Here is a 21,573-nt window from a genome sequence, read left to right as displayed (position 1 = left end):
AAGTACATTGTGAATTATTAATGGTCGAGTAAATTCTTCTTGACAGCAGCCGCAGAGCAGGAAACTGCTGCAAGAGAAAAACAAAACTACTTCACATGTCTGGATGCCAAAAAAAATGTCCTCCCTGACTCATCACTTGTACCATACTGCTACCCAATGTTAGAAAACTGTATTGCAACTTCTAATCCTTTCTATACACTGTGAATGGGAATGACGGGGAAAGAAATGTTTCACTTTAAGGACGTGTACAGTATTTATTTTGTTTTGTGAGGTGTGACAGCTTTTATATAAAGTTTAACGATTGTTGATATTTGGGCAAAGCTAACATTGTGCATTGTTGTTACCATGCATAGTAACTATGGTTGTATTTGGAGCTTTGTGTGTAAAGTATTGAACTTTTCTATCATTCATATTCAACTGTCATGCCAAAAGATATGCACTTTTTATATTGAAAAATAAAGAAAGTTCTAACTACATGTCTGTGCATACTGCATTTTAAAATCATACTGAATCATACTGACTAACTGTGAAGATGATTCAAACTGTGGTCCTGCGGTTTGAATGTCTGTTTACCGCAAGTGTTAAATCACACAATGACATTCAAAACAATGTCTGTCCTCGTGAGATATGACTTAACATGCAGGAGTCTTACCTCATCGAGGCATTGGAAAGCAGGACTAGCACAGATATCAGGATTTGCAGAGACCTGCACTACTGGGAGGGAAGCATCAGGAGCGAGAGCCACTAGAGGGACGTCCTCCTCCATCATGTCCTCCTCCAGCTCTGCTTCACCTCTTAGGTAGACTCACTAAGGTGAAATACATATGCAGAAATTATAACTTATATCCATGTCTCTCTCTCTCCCTAAATATACTGTATATATGGCACTTTCATTCTGACATTAATTCTGAAAAAAACAACCAACAAAAATTTTGTAAACTTATTTTATTTTTTTCTTCCTATTTGTACAAGCGCAAGCAAAATCTTTGAATAACAGACCGTTTTTTTTTTTTTAAAAATGGTCTGTTTTTTTGTTTTTGTTTTGATGCTTTTGTTGATGTTTTTGTTTTGAGACCGGATGTTATTATCTTACTACAAAATAAAAGCGACAGATCTTAAAGTTAGCGGTCCAAAACAGGACGTACAGCGTTGTAATAATGGAAACATGCATCCATAAAAACTATATTTTTTATGTAATCGTCATCATTTGATCTCAATATTTGATATATTTCTAGATTTACACATTTTTAAATCAATTAAATCTTTCATTTTCAACAAAAGTGATTAAACAGACGATGTTGTCAAGCTGCTGAGTCATATTACTCTCCTGTAATTAACATAAATGTCTAGTCACTACATATAATTTACTTTCATGAAAGCTTGTCATTTTAACTTTAGGACCATAATTTATAAAGTTGAGAGCAAGTTTTTCAGGAAACATTATAAATATAAAGTATCTACGTCACACACGGAAGCTAAAGAGCTAGCTATGCTTGGAGGAAACTACGTCAAATTTGTGGCGGTGCTTGTCTATTATTTAAATATTAACGCAAAACTCTTACTTTTGAACGCCTTTTCGTCATCTTCAAGACTTCTTCCAATCAGTTTTAACGTTATAAAACTATTAAATATACATGGCCTGAGTAGTTTAAACACTGCTAACGTTAGCTAAACCAAATCACAGTCGTCTCTTCATAATTGGCCTGTTTGTAGTTACCATGGAAACGACGTCGCACGTCGCTGACTCCGCCCCTGCCGTGATGCTGTTACTATAGATGTGTGTCTGAACATGTAGATGCAAGCAATTACATCCTGCTCCTTCAAGCTGATGATACTTACAGTTTAACGTTTAACCAAAGCTTCTCATACATAATATAAAAAGCTTAACTTCCATTTGCAGTGGATGACCAGCAGGTGGCGCAAAATAGTCATTTATTGCAGGTTTGGAGCGCACGTCTGCATGTGCACTGCAACAAAAGGCAAGGCCAAAGCAGTGATGCAGCTGACCCAAGTTAAAGGCGAGAGTCTTATCGATGATGTAATACTGCTATTCTCTGCTAGTTTCTTTCTTATAGTTCACTGAAGAAACTACCACTCCCTCCCTAAAGCAGCTGCAGGGTTGTGTTATCTCAGCTATGCGTCTGAACTCATGCCATAAGGGGTATCTGCATACAATATGCATGAAAGAGATAGCCATCACTTCAGGTTTTCCAGAGATGGATGTGATATCTTTCCACCCACTGTTGGAGCCTGTCTCAGTATGAGGAGGTGCACACCCTTCATCACAGGGCCAACACATTGACAGACAAACAGCTATTCATAATCCCATAAGTAATTTTGACACCTATGGGATATTTAGTTATTAATCTCATAGAGTTGCAAAGAAAATTTTTCAACCTTCGTTATTCCTTTGGTTTATTGGCCAAAAATACATATTTTCAATACATTAATCACATTTAAAATTACTTAAAGAGCTCAATATGTCAGATATTATTCATGCTTTTCTAAGACATTACACAAAATGCACTTTTACTGACTACCGCAATCTAAAAATCATGCAAACCTTTAGACCAGCATCTCTAGTGCTTTGTAGAGCACCCTGACCTGCTTTAAACATTATGCAAAGTCCAAGGCTTCTGGCATCATTTCTAACAAATCTTAACCCATTCTTTGTTGACTTGTCCTTCTAGTTTTGCACTAGGATCATTGAAATGGTCAACTGTAGTTTATCTGGATGGTTCTGAGCCACTGGAGGTGACTTCTGTTATGTTTATGGGGCAGTACTGTTGTACAGGCACAAATCCCTTGCATAATTTAAGGTATTAATAAAACAAAATTTGCTGCTAAAGTAAATATGTCAAAGTTGGAAATATGTTTTGTCAACATCTGATTTGCAAATGTGTGGTCTTATAAGGGATAGGTTTTCTTGCCAATAAACCAAAGGGGGCTGAAACAGTTTTGCTTTCAACTGTATACTGCATGACTTGGACTGCAGAAAGAGGACAGACCCCCTTGTGGGGAAGCCTCGCCGACATGGGAAGAACATGAGACGTATGGACAGAAAGATAGATCTGGCTTTGAACCCAGAATTTTCATATATAATCATGTTCCTGTCCACCGTGGTCCTGATTTACTCCGGGTTTGCTGGCTGTCACACAAATAACCCTCTCTCCAAACATTCAGTGTTACAGGAATATTCTCAAAAATACCAGAATGTGCATTAATCACAGTTTGAGGGTGAGTACATCATGTTCACCAGGAAGTAAGGCAAGTAAATTCATATGCAAAAGCTCCTCTAGAACAAGCAGCTAAATAACAACACATGTATTTTGGAAGAACCCTCCACTGGTGTCAGTAATGACTGGGTCTATCCGACTGCACAGTCCCTTGAATTTTGGTTATATTTGGCCACTATTTAATACATTTTTCTGCCCAAAGCCAATATATTAAATGACATATGATTTTATTTTTCCAATGAATCCAATTTTGTTTGACAAAAGCATTTGGCTTCTGTTTTAAATGTTGGAAATGATGACGCTGAGAAGACAGCATGAGCTCTCAGTTTAAACGGTGAACTTTATGGACCCAAATTCCTCGTATAACAGGAAAAACATCGAAGCTTTGCATTTCCTGTTTAGCCATTACGAACGAAAGATAACATTTCTGCTTTTTTTTTTTTTTAATCAGGAGGGATATGAAAGGAGGAAGTGGAAAGTGGGTGCTAGCTTCTTTCATGAGAAACCCCTAAAAAAGAGTCCAACAACAACACGCTCTAATTTTACAAGCCCTCATTAAATGTGAAATCACCCGACGCCGTGGATTGATTATTTGGTTTCCTCGTCCCATGTCTCCAAATTAACCTCGAGTCCTTTCCAACCGTCTGCATCCTGCAGACATTTGAATTCTGGAAGCCCATTTTTTAATTAAATCATATCCCTTATGTGCTCATTACTATTTTTATCTACATTAATCATAACCCTAAAGAACCAAAAACATATGTTCAAATTACAGAAGCCCCCTTAGGGTTGATGGTAGTCTCTAGCGTAGACTTTCTCCTTTTGCTGCCTGTTTGTTTCTCCCTCACAGCTCAGTCAAACTAATGACCAGACTCCATGTGTCATTAAACTTTCTGTTTCTCGCTCTTCCCGTCAACTAAACCAAAATTACTGACTTGAGGTTCGAGAGTTTGGGTCGACGCGGTTTGCACGAAGTGCTGTTTTAATGATATTGTTTATATCATTTTATTCTTGTACTTCTTAGAAATGGCATTAGCAATGATAACTCCTACAGTACAGGGTAGAACAACCTGTCAGCTGTGTTGGTTTATGATTAAATAATTGTTTCCGTTGGTCTTTGTACCTTTTTCTTAATGTGGAAACTTGTTACTCCATTGTAAATGAAGAATAAAGGATCACCTTAATTGTCATTGTTAAATCGAACAGCAAAATTGGGTGCTCTCATTGGGTGCAGACACATTAAAAAAGAACAGATAAGAGACAGATCAAAAGGAAGTACATAAAAAAAGATAAAATAGACAAGGACACAAAGGAAACAGGGTATAAGGGCGGGATGACGACTCACGTCACGCTACCGTTCAATCACACATGCTAATCTGGACCGTCGGCCCAGACTGTTAGTGTAGATTTAGCCTCTGCAGCTCATTTCGTGAACCCTGTAGGAACTGGTCGAGAGCGATGGTGGCTGTCTCGGTGGGTGTGCATGCTTTTCACAAGCCCACGCACAAAGCAGGCCTTTGGAAAAAGTTACTGTTACTCTCAGGGAGTCCGGATCTCTGTTTTACTGCTGCATTGTAGTCACAACAAATGCAACTTGGGAATCCGGGGTAGTTTTACGGCGCCATCACCTCGAGGTTCCTCTCATTCATTTGCAGCTGGATGATGGGATTCCGTTTTAATGTCCGTATAAAAAACACACGTGCAAACACACACACACACACACACACACACACACACACACACACACACACACACACACACACACACACACACACACACACACACACACACACACACACACACACACACACACACACACACAAACTCTTTTTCCATACAGAATATCCTCTGCCACAATTCCTCATGTAGAAGACTTTGCTCTTTCAGACCTAGCGTCTGGAGACAGTTTATAAGCAGATGTTTTAAAGTCTCTTAAAACCTCCAAACTAGATTTTTTATTGAAACTTGGATCGTTTACGCACTTCTAAAGTAGTATCCCGTGAAATATTTTCTTGCATTCAAAAGACAGGGCAGGACATAACAAGAGAGAGGAGATGATTGCAGTAAAGTCATTTCACCAGAGGCCTCGCACCTCACTGTCGAGGCAAATGCTTTACAGCTGAGCTGAAGTTATGCGTCGATGTTTCGCTCCATCGAATCCACGTTTGATGGACTACCTAAAGCATCAATCACTTGAAATTGAAAAATCCTTTTTGGCCTGATGTTTTCTTCTCTGCAGGGATTTCTGAAGAGATTCCAGGACATTCTTCCCCGTGGTAGCGGGCAGACCAGAGGCACCAAGGAAAACTTTTCAGCATGGTGTGCAGCACACACACACATACACACACACACACACACACACACACACACACACACACACACACACACACACACACACACACACACACACACACACACACACACACACACACACACACACACACACAGCCTCCAGCTAGAACTCCTCTGACTCACTTCTGCACATGAAAACAAATCCTATGCGCCGCACAGCTGTGTCTGCATTTTCAGTGACCGAAACCATGTGTGTGAGCAGCGTCGGCTGAATATATATCGACGCAGATGGACCTGATCGTCTCAATCGTCAATAACCTGATCAAAAAGTTTAATTTAGTATTTTACAGAATATAAGAAATAAGTTCTCTATTTAACTTATGAAACTTTCAGGGAAACAGGAACATTGGGTCATTTATTGGAATGTACAGCATTTCAGTGCAACTTGTGGATGCATTTTTTGCATCGCATCAAACGGAAACACTTTCAAAAATACTCTAAAAAATTAATTAATCACATAAAGTATCATGCATGATCCATGCATTTGTTCAGGTTTTAAATACATGCAAGGTTGCTTCGCCGTTTCAGTTGTGCATCTGCATGTAGGAGCAAATTCTTTGGCTGGCGTTTTTGAAGCCTTTGAATGTTTCGGAGCGAGCTTCGGAGATGACTTCATGTTTTCATACCATTCCTCATCCAGGAAGTCTCCACAGAGGAGCATGTAAGGATTTGGAAACGTGACTGTTAAATACAAAGATCAGATCCCAGGCTTTAGATGGCATTCCTGGAATCTAAATGAGAGAAAACAGATAAAAGTTGACGTTAGTCATGCAGTTTTAGCCGCTAAACAGTGCTGCTGATTCAATTTGTCCTTGCAGTAAACGCTTACAGATTTATCCCCTCCATTTATACATATATTTGCCCCAGTTCTTTCAAAACCTTGATGTGGTTTGTCTCATTTCAAGGCCGACCCCGTTTCCCACAAGGCCATCCTCTTTTCCGAGGGGAGTACATGTGGTGGTAGCAACTCGTCATCTGTGGCTCGCCTGTGCACGACACCGATGTCCAATAAATCGAAACAACTCGCCAACTACTGCTGAAGTAAAACCTGAGAGGAAGTGGATGCTAACTTTACTGGAAACTGGTGAATCACAGCATGCATTTTAAACTTTGACCAGTAAAACAAAGCAGAACCAGTAGAAATGAGTACCGTTAACAAGCATGTTAAATTGTTATATCTTTTTTACATCAGGGTATGTTTAAGAAAGTATTTTTTAATGGGTAATTAAATGTCAAGAAATGAAATTCGCCAAATAAGGTAATTATCCCCAAATTCCATGAAAATTTTTCCACAAAATTAAATTCTACTATATCTTTCTAAATCAATGAAATTTAATCTCATTAAATTAAAAAAACCAAACACTTTATACTAAAATAATTACCCAGTTATCTTGGTAATCCATAAAAACTGGGCGTAACTGTGTTGTTCAAGTGAATGCTTCGCACTTCTTCGTAATTGATTCCGCATACGTGACCCCTCGTGCCCTTTGCGGGGGAATTCATCCAGGGACACCCTACAAATGTCTAGAGGGATTAGAGTTAAATTACCAACACTTTCCTCTTTCCCTTGAGTACAGGTTAGAACATTTTACTGCTCTCCACAAACCGTCGTGACCTCTCGTACAAATTCTTGACCACGGAATCCACACAAGTCACAACACCTCAGTGGACAGCTGTAATGTTGAATTGAAATAAACAGACTGGAGGGGGTGGGGGTGGTGGTCAGGTTGTCTTACCGTGCTAGCATTGAGGGAAATCAATCTGTCACATGATTCACTTGGACTCCTCGCAGAAACAAACTCAGGTTAAATAAACATCTTTCTGTTTGGTTTAGCATTAACGTTAATCCAGGTGGGGCCGCGGCTGTTTCTGCAAATGTGCCAAGAATGTTTATCTTTTATTCCTCCGTCCATTCAGAGATGATTTACGCCCAAGGTGCAGGTTTGAGCTGGTTTCAGACCTAGAACTAGTCTTTAAGGTTAGCAGTAGCCTCTATATTTAGACCAGTCACGCTCGCATGACGAATGCATGACGTTGGATGTCCACTCCTCCACACCAAATAAGTGGAAAGGACAGAATCACATCTTCAAGGGAAGAGAAAATTAAGAAGATCCGGTTAGATCTGCACGCCTCAGGGGCGAGGCCGAAAGCCAACGCCGAACGACTTTGAGCTCTGCATAAAAAAGCGCCGTGAATTATTTAAAGGAAATTACTCTGGAACAGATTTTTTTAAGCCATAGGCTAACCATTAAACTGGAATATAGAGGGATGTCCAAATAGTTCCATTCTAGTTTGACACAGTCTTAATATTTGTGTAGCATCCCAGGACAGAAATCCATCGCTGTGATGTAAAAATTAAAAGACAAATAGAAAACACATGCAATCATGTCGCTTCATGTCACAGGAGAGCCAATCAGATGAGACCATCTGCAGCTGACCCATCCTTGAGGGTGTTGACCTCTTAAAAAGGTAAAGATGGAATGTCTGAGAAAGAACATAAAGACAGAAAGAGAGAGTGAAAGAAAAGTTAAAAGCTTCGTGTGTCTGTTTATTGTAAGTGGAGTTGCACGTTGCCTGTTTAGAAGGATGAAAGCAATTAACGTCATCTGCTCACCAGATCTAGAGGGTAACCTCTCATTTACATACTTTATCCACTTTGTGTTTGTGTGTGTGTATGTGTGTGTGTGTGTGTGTGTTTGCTCCCCACAGATCGGCGGAAAAATCCTCCAGGGCCGGCTGGCTTCCTTCCCTTTCATCCACAGGCGGCCCCGTCCTCGTCAGCGCTGCCCTCTCTGGTTAAGATGGTTCGGAATCTGTGGAACAAGAAGAATGATCTCTGTCTGTTCCTTCATCCTGGTTGCTTTTCTAGCATAAGATCTGTGTTTTAACCCCCTATCTTTTGTTGTTGTTCCAGTCTATCTCTCCCCCCTTCAGACTTTTATTTATAGCCTGGCTACATGAGAATATTACAAACCCACGATGGAAAAATAGTCGTCGGTACCACGGAAATATATCTGTGCCCATTCAGCGACCACACACTGAAAGAGTAATACCTATTATTAAATAAAATCATATGTTACATCGTGAGGTTTGTGGGTAGAATGAAATTAAATAGAGAAAATAAGACTTTTAAAGGGGGGCAGGATCGACTGAATGAACCTGGGATTACTGATCAACGAGCTGCGACCTGTTGGGGTCATTTATGGATCTTGTTAGTGAACATTAAAGTTCATTTGGAGCTAAATGCTCCGCTATGTTCGCACTACCGGCTTCGTCTGTCTGTCGTTGGGTCCGGGAAAAGCAGCCGGCGGTGGGTGGGTGGTTTTTTTTTTATAATGTGGTCCGAACTGATGAGAACAGCTGCCCATTCCAGCCAAAGACAACTAAATAGAGGGAACCGAAACACAAAACTATGAGCTAAAAGAGGCTAGAACGGAATACTCTTTATATATGTAAATACACTACTGTACATTGAAACAAAGGCAAAACCCAGTTTTATTGTGTGATTTCCTACATATATGACTTATTTTGAGTGTTTTTGTCCCCCTGTGGTCAAGAGAAAGAACGTTCATGCGGTTTCCGTGGACAGCGGCGAGATTTCTGTTTGGTCCTCGGGTGTAGCTCGCACCGCAAAACCAAAATTACAGAGCAGGGAGCTCAATCTGAAGAGTACGGAAGTTCTGTGACCTATGCCTGGAAAACTTCCTCCAAAACTTCTCAAATTCAAACAAGGAAAAAACATAACTGCATCCCGATTTCTGGAAAAGAGTCGTCATCAACGTAAAGAATGAGACACATTTTTTATTTGCCTATTATTTCTGCCATGAGACCAAATCAGAAAAGAGACGTCATCATTCACGCCGTCTGCCGGTCAGACAAACACATCCCAGACCTCCAGCTCAACCCCCTCCCCCTTCAAGGTTCAACATAACCCCCCCTAATCCTCCAGGGTCCACTCCGTAGCGACTTGTCTGGGAGGTCTGTCCACTGAGAAACCGAAGCGATGAAAAGTTCGAGAGCGAACAAAGAGTCGCCGCTGTTCGGATCCGATTCGAACATTTAGATTAAAGGTTTCTAAAAGCTGCTGATGACACGTCCGTCTCATGACCCGGTCGACGAGTCGGCGCATGTGTCGAGTCGGTGAGTGATGGTGAATGACGGTGGCTGATATCATGGTGAAGACATGCATCTGTAGGGTCAGCCTCAGGCTCCCTCTGTGACCTTTGAACTGTGATTTAAACATCTGGGATTTTGGCCCTTGTTTGTGCGTGTAGCGGCTGTTAAATGTAGTCATGCGTGCAGGAAGTTAATATAGAGCGTCTGGATTTAGCATAATGGACAGCGTGGCACGTTTGTATCTCAATTACGTCTAAAAGTGTAATAATAAGTAATAATTCTGCTGTCTTTAGGCTATTCTAATACTTTTGTCTGCATTTATTTTTAGAAATACACCTTCCATTCCTTTTATTTTTTTGCTTTGCTTTGCTTAAGATCACATCAGCTTAAACCAAAAGCATCCAGTTGAAGCTGGTTTATACTTTTACATTTCCAACGCCAACTCAAAAGGCCTCTTTAGGAGAAGAATGTAAATCTCACGACTATAATTTGACTCTTAAATGTAAAAAAATTGGAGTTCATATCCATGAATATCCTTCCTTTACTGCTTTCCTGATGCAGTAGTTTCTACTGCTGTTTTTAGATGGTAGATAAATTTATCCCACATGGACGTTTGCATATTTTTCTAAGTTCACAGATAATTGGTTTTTGATTGAAACACTTCAGAGGGTATGAGTCTGGAATAACAAATTCTTATTGCGGCTTCCACTTTCTAATCACGGGCGTCTTATGATCAGATATATTAGATTTAAATCTCACAAACTCCAAAGACACTTTTTAATTATGTGATTTTGTTTGTCTCAGGTTCATTTTTAGTGTTTCATTCAATCAAAGCAAAAAGAAAATTAAACTTTAAACCAAAATGAAACAGTGAAAGAGAGAGAACCATTTATTATGGAGGGGATGTTTTTTTATTCTTGAGTCCACGCCTGCCTAACAACACACAAAACTCTACTAAACATGTCAAGGGGAACATTCAGATGGAAGTAAATCTGAAAAGCAGCCCCCTGGTTTCAAGCCGTGTGATTGGCTCGTCAGGCTTTTTAGCCGTTTTTGGATCCAGATGAAGTTTGATGGGAAACACAAGCGTGAAGGAGGAAGACACAAAAACACAGACAAAACACAAAGCAGATTCAGCTAGTCACTGGTTTTTCGGAAACTGTCAAATCTCTGATAACTTGTTTCAAGCCTGATATTTCTCTTGAAATTGTACGAAAAAAATCCAAAAATCCAAATATTAATTCTCTGACTCGCCAAAACAGGAGAAAATGAATCATTTTGTATTTTCCTACAGCTTGAAGAAAAAAAACATAGCATGAAAGTGATTCTGAAAATCCGTTTTGAGAGGTATGAATGTGCGCCTCTGCCAACAAAACAAGAAAAATCACGCCATGGCGTTTAATATATTACAATGATAGAAATTAATTAAGTAAAGTAATCATTCATTGATAACATAATGGGAAGAGAAAATCATGGAATTCACTGTGACACAAAAGTTTTTATCCAATAAAGCTGAGCTAACGCAAATGGCAATTTGGCACACTTTGACATTCGATGGAAAATATTCTTAACCATCACAGAGAGTTTTTAAATAATAATTCCAACACGTGTCAACTAAGGTTGTGTTGAGGTGTCACCAACTAAAATGGAAATGGGACGTTTGCCTCGTGCCACAGACGGCATCAGCATGTGTGTCTGTGATGACATCTGCTATAAACAGCTGACGATGGTCACAAATGGCATCAGAGCGTTGAGACGCGCTTGAGGTTTATGGTCATCCTATTAAAATCCCAGACTGCGGCGTTTGAAATTAATAGGTCATAGAATATACATAAAAGATCCAATTAAAGGAACACGCATTTAAACAGATGTAAAAATTTGGCACATGATGCTGCAAGAGAAACCACCAGACACTGACAGCACTTCTGTGAGAATGCTACTGCTACCATTCTAATGTGCTGCTCAGGTTAGCATCCCATGTTGATGTAGTTTAAAATTGACGTCTATTTAAATTGGAAAACCCCCCTTTTTTTTCATGTTAAATGTATGAATTGAAGACTTTTAAGTATAATCAAGCACAAAAAAATCTTGTGTTTGCGTAGATTCAATTTGAGGATCCTGCAAAAAATGTTCTGCAAAGCCCTAAAGTGTCTCTATTCACAAAATTTTATATTGCGACTGTGCACATTGTTTAAAAATCTATAAGTAATATATTATTACATGTGATAATACTACGTAAACACACTCTATCCTTTGAGCAAGTGTAGATTAATTTAGAATGATTTAAAACTGAATATTGTTGCTATCAGTGACCTTAACTTGGGACAACTTCAATGCTTTTGACCAATAAATTAAAAATAATATTATTTGTTATTTACAAACCAGTATGAACGTTATATACCACAATAACTGCAGTGTAAAGTGAAAGATAATAGATTAATCAATTTTTATCAAAAAAAATCTTACATTTATAAGAAAAAGGAGACAATATTGAATGCTTTCACTTATTTTGGATTCCCAAAAAACAGTCAATAAAGGATATTTCCACATTTGCTTGATATCAAATGCAGTTTTTATTCCAAAAACTGCAGCATTAGCAAGAACTGAAGTATTATAGAGAAGCTACTGGAGCTACATATGCAAATCATTATATTAGCTTAGTGGTTTTGTGCATGTGGTGCGCGCTGCAAACACAATACTGTACATGGAAAGTTCTTGTAATTACATGGCATCACACACTCGATCACTGCTCTGTTATTAGCAGACTAATTCTTCAATGATTATAGGAACACCTGGTTGTTCTGCCTTCTATGTTCTTTAATTCAGGCCCTGCAGAAGTCATGAATCATGACCAGTGCATCCAAACTTGTCTGGTGAAGAGATTCCTGTTGGAAAATGGGGCAAAACAAGCACAGTGACTGGTTTGTATGGAAAGATAAGGCTTTGTTGGTCCTAGCTCACAGACTCTCTCCATTGGACTTATCCCTGCAGGGGTTGATGTGATTCATCCATTTCATGTCTGATTAATATCATAGTCTGCACCATTACATCAGAAAAAGGATGGAAGCACTTAGACTAGATATTTAGCAGACTGGAGTATTTATTTTGGGCCTTGAGCTGAGAGTTAAAGATCCTTAAGATGACTGAAAGGAACTTAAACATAAACCAACAGAGAGCCAGAGGACGCATTCAGCATGTATGTGTTGGATACTGATATGGTTAGCGATAGCCAAGTCCAGCTTAAGCCAGTGGGTGACAAATATCGTCCGTCTGCACAAATAAAACTAGTTTTAGATGCACTCTGGAGAAAACTAACTCTGGTTTTTCTCTAGTTTCGTGGGCTGAGCAGCTTGAGGTATTGGAAAGTCTTTTTTCAGATCAAATTTAATCCAATCCACCCCTGACATTTCCACGCAGACACTGAATGCGTCAATGTTTGCGGAGATTGAACAGAGGGAGTAAAGATTCCCAAGTTGAATAAGTTATACTGTACTTGGAAGAAACTGTCAAGATAGTTTTTTTTTTTTTCACTCTTTCCATTTAGTTTAACTCTCCATACAAGTAATAAAATAATATGGACTTATTGGATAGGATGTACACTGTCTATGGGGCAGAGATGTGCAGACATGAAATCAGTTATTAGATGAATCAGTCCACACACAAAAAAAGAAGAAAGATAAGCTGGAAACGAAAGTTGTAAATTGCACAAATGGGAATAACAGCACAAACGTGACAGTTTCTGGGCTTCTGAAATGATATTCTAAGATGTACACATCAGGTAGAAGCAGACGTGCACAGGTAAGTTCACATCTTCCATACTTTCTCATGAGGTGGGTGTGGGTTTTTTTTTAATTTTAGAAAGTAGCAGCAACTGTTTATATATTTACATCTGACATCTTCCATCTCTAACAGATGATTATTTCCTCTCATGTATTTGATGAATGCGTCACGCTAGCTGTTCTTGCAGTAACTTGTGAAATGCACCGCTGTGACAATTTGATATCTCTAAGTAAACAAGCTCACAAAAACATTTTTGTGAAAAGGAAATGAACAAAAGGTTGAAGAACTTTGCGTCAAAATGAATTAATCTGTGTTGTTGGTGATATTAATTACAGGGAAAGATGTTGTTTTAGCAAGATATATGTGAGGGGGTGAAGGGGCAGGGAAACAAAGAATGAACAGAAAATTATGTACAAATATGTTTTGGTTGGATTCAAATTGAAGTTTTTCCTCATCTTTACTTTTTACTTCATTTATTTCGATCAGGAAAGACAAGTTGTTGAAGTAAACAGGAATATTTATCACATCGTCGATATGTTATAATTAGTCGGATAGTCTTTGGTGGTTAGAGCAGCAGCAAGATATATATCCCCTTTTAGAGTCCAGACACTGGTGGTGGCGGCCTATGAACCTGATGAAGATGACAAGTGAAGAAATTGGTGAATCTTTGAAGACCCAACTGTGACAGGGTGATGAATGATGTGCAGTACAGCAAGATTAAATAACTTTGGTAATGGAGATTTGTATTTAAGCAGCAGCAAGATGATAAACAGCCAATAAAGGTGTTTAACTGTGCTCTAATGTCATTGGATAAAACTGGAGGAACATTAACTGGAAGGCTTTGAGAAAACTGCAGAGCGAAAGAAAGTAAACATTATAGAGAAACACAATAAAGACCATTTAAATCCACTCAAGCCACCCTTTGAGCACTAATGCGCTGTAGCTCCATTAAACACTAAAAATCTCTCGGCATCTTTAAGTGATTAAGAAATTGGCCTTAATTTTAAAAAGCTGAAGCATTTCTTTTTTTATGGTTTTCTTAAAAACTCCCTTTCATGTGGAATATTAAATCACACAAGCGCAGCCAATTCAGAGCATTTCCTCCTCATCTTCACTTAAAAACCACAGTTTTATATTATATAGGGGGCAATAAATGCACATTATGTGCTTTCAGAAGAGGCATTTTTTTAAACGAAAATGCATTTAAATCTGATGTCTGTCCTACAAAATCAACTTCCAAGCCAGAAAAACTAAAAATGAAAATTTATACTGTAAAGTTTTTGGCCTTATTTTATTCCTGATGTGCTTAAAAATGAAACTGTTCACTTTACATTTGAAATGAAACGCAAACCCTCTAAGAATGGATGATCTTATCAAGTCCCAGAAGCTCCAAAACCATTTCTTGCAATGTTTTTTACATGAATACATCTTCTTCTTCCAACCACTGAAAACACGATGCTTCCTCAGAATAATGTTTGCTTGGCAATACAAATTTCCGGGGCTGGATATTGTCTTTGCGGCCTTACTTTGCACTCCCCCAGGGGGGGAGGAAAGCTATGCAGCTTCTGGCTGCTTTGACTTTTTTTCTGTTTGGTCTTCCCTCCCTCCTCCTGTGAGGCCTCCTTTAGCCCAAGGGGTGAAGCTTAAGACTGTAAAAAGGATCTAAGCTTTAAACTTAAACTCCATAAAGACTCGACGACAGCCTGAGAACTCTCCATGAATGTCTCTTTGTCATCTATATGCAGGGTCTTGAACAGTAGGTTGTTATTCGAAGTCTGGAGGTCAACTTAGAAATTGGATTGAGTGAAATGAAATATTCAACTATACAGGGAAGCTGATTAGTGGCCTGTTGCTCCCTGGGGGAGAATTTGAGAGAATAAATCCTCTTTGTACCAGAGACTCCCAGAGGCTGCACCAATTAATATTATCTTGTCAAGGTTGCATGACGTAGTTTTATCAGTTTGTGTCCCGAGAGAGAGGAATCTCTCTGCCGGGCAAGAAAGATAAAGGGATCCTCTCACCGTCTTGAAGAGGAGAAATCATGTTAACCATAAAATGGGACGCAGCCGTTTTGGGGGCGATGATAAAATAGTTGACGTGAGATTTCAGGCAAAACCCCCATTCCTACCAGCTCAAATGTACTCTTTTTTTTGGGTTCTCCATTAGGTAAAGGGTACCTGGTTCCTAGAGCTAGACTTTTAGCACCACTTCTGTTGTGGTTTCAAGTGCATCTCTAATAATTATTGGTAATTGTTGTTTAAATCATCATATCTTGTTATGACAAGACCTATTTTATCCGCTTTTAATCGTTTCCTGTGATGGCCTGACAAAACTGAATGAAATAAATTCCCTTAAAGATGATTTACAGGGCAGTATAATGGGAGTCATTCATCAGCTGTGGCTCTCACAAATGGTAGAGAACGCATTCAAACGGTCTCCAAACTCCTGCTACCGTGGATTAATGGCGGTTGTTACTCCGAACACAGAGTTACAATTAAACCATTTTTAAAGCCATTACAGCCCGTTTGGACCTCAGGGGAGATGACTTATTCTCTTTTCGACATCTGTTTAGACATATTCAATGTCTCCTATTTATATTCCCTCCATCCAACTTTCATTTGTCTTTGCAGTTTCCTGTTGTGGAACGTGTTAATCCCTTAATCCAACACGACACCTGGAGACAGAGATAGTGGACAGTAAAGGACTACCAGGGGTACCGAGATAATTGATCCCGCAGCGGCAAAGGTGATTCATTCCTTCATTTCTGTATCTGCAGAAGCAATCCTGACATTTATCCCAAAGGGTACAACGTCAAGATGACTTGTAATAGTAAAGCACACCGATTATTCGTTTTGATATGACACTAAGGTTGACAGATTTGACAGTTACTGTATATTCCAGACCTCCAGTATCTTTATTGTTGTACTTCTGGCAATGGAGGCAGGAACTCGTGAAGAAAGTGGAAGTGATGGATAGACAGAAACTATTCAAACAAACCACAATGAGAGGAAAGAGCGAGAAAGGGAAGACACAAGACAGAAGGAGGGAAATAAGCACAGGTTAAATGTGATTAAGGTTTAGTTTTCAACTGTTTACCTATAGGTGAGTTCCGATTCAAGGAAAAAAACTAATAGACTTCAATACGTTGGTTTGATTACATAGGATTTATAGTTATAGCCTCGCCACATGCAGACACAAGGTCATCTGGTGTATCAGAATAGCTGCATCCATACGGCGGCGTCTGTGTGTTGATCCAATGTGTTTCCAGTCTGCGATGGATTGAGGCCAGAGACACTTGGGATGCTGGCTGAGACTCAACAGAGAGAGGCAGGAAACACAGAGACAGAGTTGACAGACCAAACAGGTACGTCCCGGATCAAATATTCTCCTGTTGCTAATGCAATAAAGGCAAACGTGTCATCTCCACCCAGAACAAATCAGTTTGGACGCCAGGAGTTCTGGGGTTGGATACTTCCTCTGAGACTACAGCTTTGCATCTTGGCATCCCAGCGCCCTGGGTTTTGCCTCCCAGGCTGCTTAAACCTCTCCCTATATTATTGTTCACATATTTCAAAAGCTGGTAGAGTGCTGACTCATCACTTCATGCTGTAAAACCGTTTCACACAAGTTTTCATCACACGTTATTGTTATCTGGAGTCTATTTGAACCAGGGATGCCCTCCTACCACAACTTACAATATTTTTTCCTCTTGGTTGGAAGAAAAAGAGGAAATGCAACTTAATTGAAGGGCAAGTTTGTGTTTACATGAGCAACGCATAATTATAGCGGCATTTAGAGGCCCCCCTCCAGGAAGCCATCAGTGCCTTTTCATCAATGTAAACATTTCTGTGCATTTGAGAGGACCTCTTGTAACACTTTACAGTTTTTAAGCCTATATAAAAAGGGCTGAAGTGCCATGAAAGTGGCTAATTTGACAAAATTATATATGTTCGATGTCTTTAAAGGTCACTTTAGACATTTATATTACAAACGAAGGCTATAAAATGTCTTAAAGGGGTGCACTGGAGTCAAAAGTTGACCCGGCTATTTAAAGAATGTGTTTGAAGTGTTTTAACAAGGCACTCATGCTTCATCTCCCCGGTGGCACTACAGCTGGGTTGGCACAGAAACAATCTCTGGGCATGGACACACGCGCACACACACACACACACACACACACACACATACAGGTGGGTGCATGTTTGAGAACCACTCTGTGCTCATCGTCCCTTGCTAAATAGCGGCCTGTCATCCTGCTAGACAGCACGACTGTTTAATAGCCGTTGCACAAAAGCTCTGTCTCCATCCCAGCTCCTCCTTCTTACTTAAAACAGTTGCTCTGGTCTAAGTGCCCTCAAGCCATTCTAAGTGTTTGGCAGTAAACAGTCCATTTAAGCCAGCACAGCATAGTGATCCTAATATGGAGCTGTTGCATTCAGTGTTGATCCAGAGAAGCAAAAGCGAAGGCACTACTATTTTAGTTAGCAGGGATTACTCTCCTCTGGCACCTACATTTGGAAAAAAAGTCCATTGGCTTGAAGAAGAAACTGCTGTTTTGCGTCAAAGAGAGCAAATGATTGATGTAAGCAACAAGTAGTAGAGGTTTTCCTAACCCTAACTAACACATCATAAGTGGGCTGAGTGTATATACACACAAACTGCAATGCTAAACAATCAGACTGAACCAAAGAGACATCAGGGGGGTTCAAAGAAGAGCTCTACTAGGGTGAAGCACATTTACATAAATCTAAATCCGTCCTGTGCTGCAGCGTTGCTTCATCAGCTCTACTGCTCTCCCCACTAACGGATGGCTGCAGCACATAATGGCTTTCAAAGGGCGAACTGGAAGATTTGTGGTAGATTCAAGCACAAAAATAGGAGCGACTGGCACTGATGAGAGGAATACGTGTAGGATTAAACATCTCGTATTGAGATATTTCATTCTATGATATTCTATCTTTAAAGCCACACATTAAGAATGGGTCAGAAGTAGAAGGACACACTAAAACGCTGACGTTAGACCGATCTTTTGGACTGATGTAAAAGTGATGCAGTCCAGATGATGGGTGGAACGACAAATTGTCTCTACAACAGTGGTAGCAGTGGTTCAAGAGCTGATAAGAAAGAAGACATTCTTCAACAAAATCACTTTTTAAAAAACAGAGATTACACAATAGCATCGAAACGAAGATCTTCCTCAACACTTTGGCGTTTAGCAAAGTTTAGCAAAGTCTAGCAAAGCAGCGTTGGCGTCCAGGATGAACTCTAAGGGGCCTCACATTGCCTCCCCAGATTTCAAGACATCTTTGGTCAAAGTTTCTTCTATTTTGTGTTAGATTACAGAAGCTACCCTACATCACTGCTCCGTCCAAATAAAACAGCTTCCTTCAGAAGTGTAATAAAGACCCAACAGGCTTTGTCAAAGAGTCTAAATGTGGATTCTGGAAGATCATCAAGACTATTCTGGGACGAACATGTAAAGATTTACACCTCTGCCTCTTACTGGCAGCGTGACACACACACGCACACACACACACACACACACACACACACACACACACACACACACACACACACACACAACACCGCCTCTCCCACTCAGGAGTCCATCTCTCTCCTGCACCCAGTCAGTCAGAGCAGCGAGCTGCAAACTCTGGAGGAAGTTCATTGGTTTAAATAGAGGGGACCAGTTTGGGGGTTGCACCCTCCTTACGAGTGTGTGTGTGTGTGTGTGTGTGTGTGTGTGTGTGTGTGTGTGTGTGTGTGTGTGTGTGTGTGTGTGTGTGTGTGTGTGTGTGCATGTGTGTGCATGTGTGTGTGTGATTGTAATACTAAACCAGACACAGCCTTGTGGCTCCTTTGAGAATCAACTTTTCTTTGCAGTCTCTTCAATTTCTCAGCACGATCCAGCTGAGTGGGTGAAAAGCAAAAGTCCAGACAGTGAGGGAGAGAGAGAGAGAGAGAGAGAGAGAGAGAGAGAGAGAGAGAGAGAGAGAGAGAGAGAGAGAGAGAGAGAGAGAGAGAGAGAGAGATTGAAGGAGCAGTCAGTCGTTCGTCCCTCACTCCAGGCTCTACGTTTAGACAACCAGGAAGATTTTCTTGGCTGGGACGGAGCGCTCATGACAGGATTAGGAGCCTGGGACGCGGGACCAACCGGAGATCTGCAGGTCCTAGTGGACGAGCCCGAGTCCGAGTCTCTGCCTGCACAGGTAGGACTGAAACCTTCTTATTGACCCAATCAGATGTGTTTCTCTCTACCACAACCAACTTAGATGAAAGCAGCAGCAATACCCCAAACTTTCCCAATGAAATATTCATTTTACAAGTTTGCTTTTGCTCCAATAGTTCAGTTTTTCATGATGAAATCTGATTCCCTGAGGTCTTAGTGTTACAACATATTCTTTTTAGTTGAAGTGGTTGCTAGGTTTAAGTATATGTAATAAAATCTAACCTCTTTTGTGCAGTTCTTCCTTTCTCCTCCATTCTTCATAAATGAAACACTGACATGTCGAGAACTTGCTGCACAGTCATAGAAGCACTAACATGAAGATATGAATGGAAAGAGCTGAGCTAGCGTGATTGCATAACATGATACATTAAATTTACCCATTAGATTTCGCTGCAGAATTACATTTCACTTTTTGACATTTATTTTAAAATGTATACAAGAAATGAATTGTGTTTATTTGGCTCAAAGTTTACAGTGACAATCAAGCTCCTCTGTTTCCAACTCCAGTTGGTAACTTTTTTGAAGTTGCGCCAAGTTTACAAAAGGTCACTGCAGCTCGCCGTTGACCACGAGTTCGTCTCAGCGGCATGCAGTAAAGAAAAACACTCAAACGCTAATTTTACATGATTTTTTTCTTACCGACTTTCTTGTGTTGTGTAACTGAAAAACGTGCATGATGATGGTGCAGTCCAACAGATAGAGCTGAACGCTCCTCCTGCCGGAGTGAAGGGATAATAATACAACTTGGACCTTCTTTGTACAGTGAAGAATTGTGGGTAATTGATGCCAATGGGCTGACTCACGTTCATTGAATATAGAGCCAACTCTTGTTGGAAACAAAAGCGTAGAATAGTCATCTACAAAGGATGCTTTTAAGCATTATGTGAACGTGAGTGCAGCTATATATCCATCTGAGGTGCATGCCTTTGCGTGGGTTTCATTAAATTCCAAACTCATGGGGTGCAGAGCGGACGGACGGCTGTTTTAACTCTGGAATTCTGCACCAACAAAGAAAAAAAAAAGGGGGGGGGGGTTTAAAAAGTTTGACTTGCAAGTTTTCTTGAATTACTCCGTCTCTTATGCGTTGTTCTGCTGTTTCAGCTCGTAGCGGTTGAGTTTTATCCGACTGGTTTGTAGGAAGGGGAGTGAGAAGCGGGAAGAGTTACGCACAGAGTGAGTGTTGTGTTTGTTGTGTTTGTGCAGATGTGTCTAGACTCAGCATAGTTGGTGTGCATCAGAGATAACAAGCCCAACTCTCTCTCTCTCGTCTTAATGAAGCCGTTTGCACACAAAAAAACTATCATCAGTGAACCTGTGTTTCACGACGTAGTGGTGTTTTAGGGTTGGTGGTGTCGTAACACCATTAAATCCAGCCAAGACACAAGTAGGGGGGAGACCCCACTGATGCCTGAGTAATGTCAGCTGTGGGTGTGTGTCGGCGGGAAACCTCATTAGCCAAAGATCCTGATGGAGATAACGCCTAATGGTTAGCAACGGTTGCTAAGCTGAGATAGAGACAACTTTGAATGCTCGGACTCAGGAGAAAACCTCATCTTCTTTCCACTGCCTGTTTCTCTTTGTCATGGGGGGGGGTTCATCATCTTTAACCTCTATCTGAAAGTCTCTCCTGGAGAAATGAACTTGTCTGGTTCCAATTACGCTTGCATGGATGTGTGAGGGTTTTCTGTCTCACTTCACTCTATATCAGGAATCAGGTCTTTAGGTTAAACTTGTTTTTTTTCTTCATATCTTTATATCCCCCATAAGTTTCCTCATCTTTGCTTCAGAGTTCCTCGCCAAAGGAAACAAACTAAGGTCACACTTGGTGGTCAGAAACCCTCACCTTCACACTTGCCCCTC

At 40.2% G+C, this 21,573-nt stretch overlaps 1 protein-coding gene and 3 long non-coding RNA genes across 5 annotated transcripts in view; 2 read left to right on the top strand and 2 right to left on the bottom strand.

The window, feature by feature from the left end:
* Positions 1-5,930: 5,930 nt before the first annotated feature.
* On the bottom strand, positions 5,931-8,051 carry LOC137589039 (uncharacterized). The gene is made up of 4 exons (XR_011034130.1): positions 7,325-8,051; positions 6,971-7,112; positions 6,418-6,636; positions 5,931-6,319 (listed from the first exon to the last, which is right to left on the bottom strand). It is a non-coding gene; the product is annotated as an uncharacterized lncRNA (long non-coding RNA).
* LOC137589040 (uncharacterized) lies at positions 6,534-8,911 on the top strand. Its single transcript, XR_011034131.1, has 3 exons — positions 6,534-6,672; positions 7,993-8,057; positions 8,298-8,911. It is a non-coding gene; the product is annotated as an uncharacterized lncRNA (long non-coding RNA).
* On the bottom strand, positions 8,071-20,435 carry LOC137589041 (uncharacterized). Its single transcript, XR_011034132.1, has 3 exons — positions 20,353-20,435; positions 19,936-20,022; positions 8,071-8,401 (listed from the first exon to the last, which is right to left on the bottom strand). It is a non-coding gene; the product is annotated as an uncharacterized lncRNA (long non-coding RNA).
* The window catches only part of lrrc17 (leucine rich repeat containing 17), a 28,147-nt gene continuing 16,155 nt past the window's right edge, over positions 9,582-21,573 (top strand). The window contains exons 1-2 of one of the 2 annotated variants that reach the window (XM_068306422.1): positions 9,582-9,728; positions 16,115-16,229. The gene's annotated coding sequence lies outside the window, so the exon portion shown is untranslated. Of the gene's footprint in view, positions 9,729-16,114; positions 16,230-19,489; positions 19,694-21,573 lie in introns of those variants that run through there. The other variant, XM_068306421.1, reaches the window with a different exon arrangement.

Source organism: Antennarius striatus, chromosome 22, assembly GCF_040054535.1.
Source record: "Antennarius striatus isolate MH-2024 chromosome 22, ASM4005453v1, whole genome shotgun sequence".
In the NCBI taxonomy this organism is placed as follows: domain Eukaryota; kingdom Metazoa; phylum Chordata; class Actinopteri; order Lophiiformes; family Antennariidae; genus Antennarius; species Antennarius striatus.
Note: the sequence above shows the minus strand (reverse complement) of the source record. Positions and strands in the feature narration are given on the sequence as shown.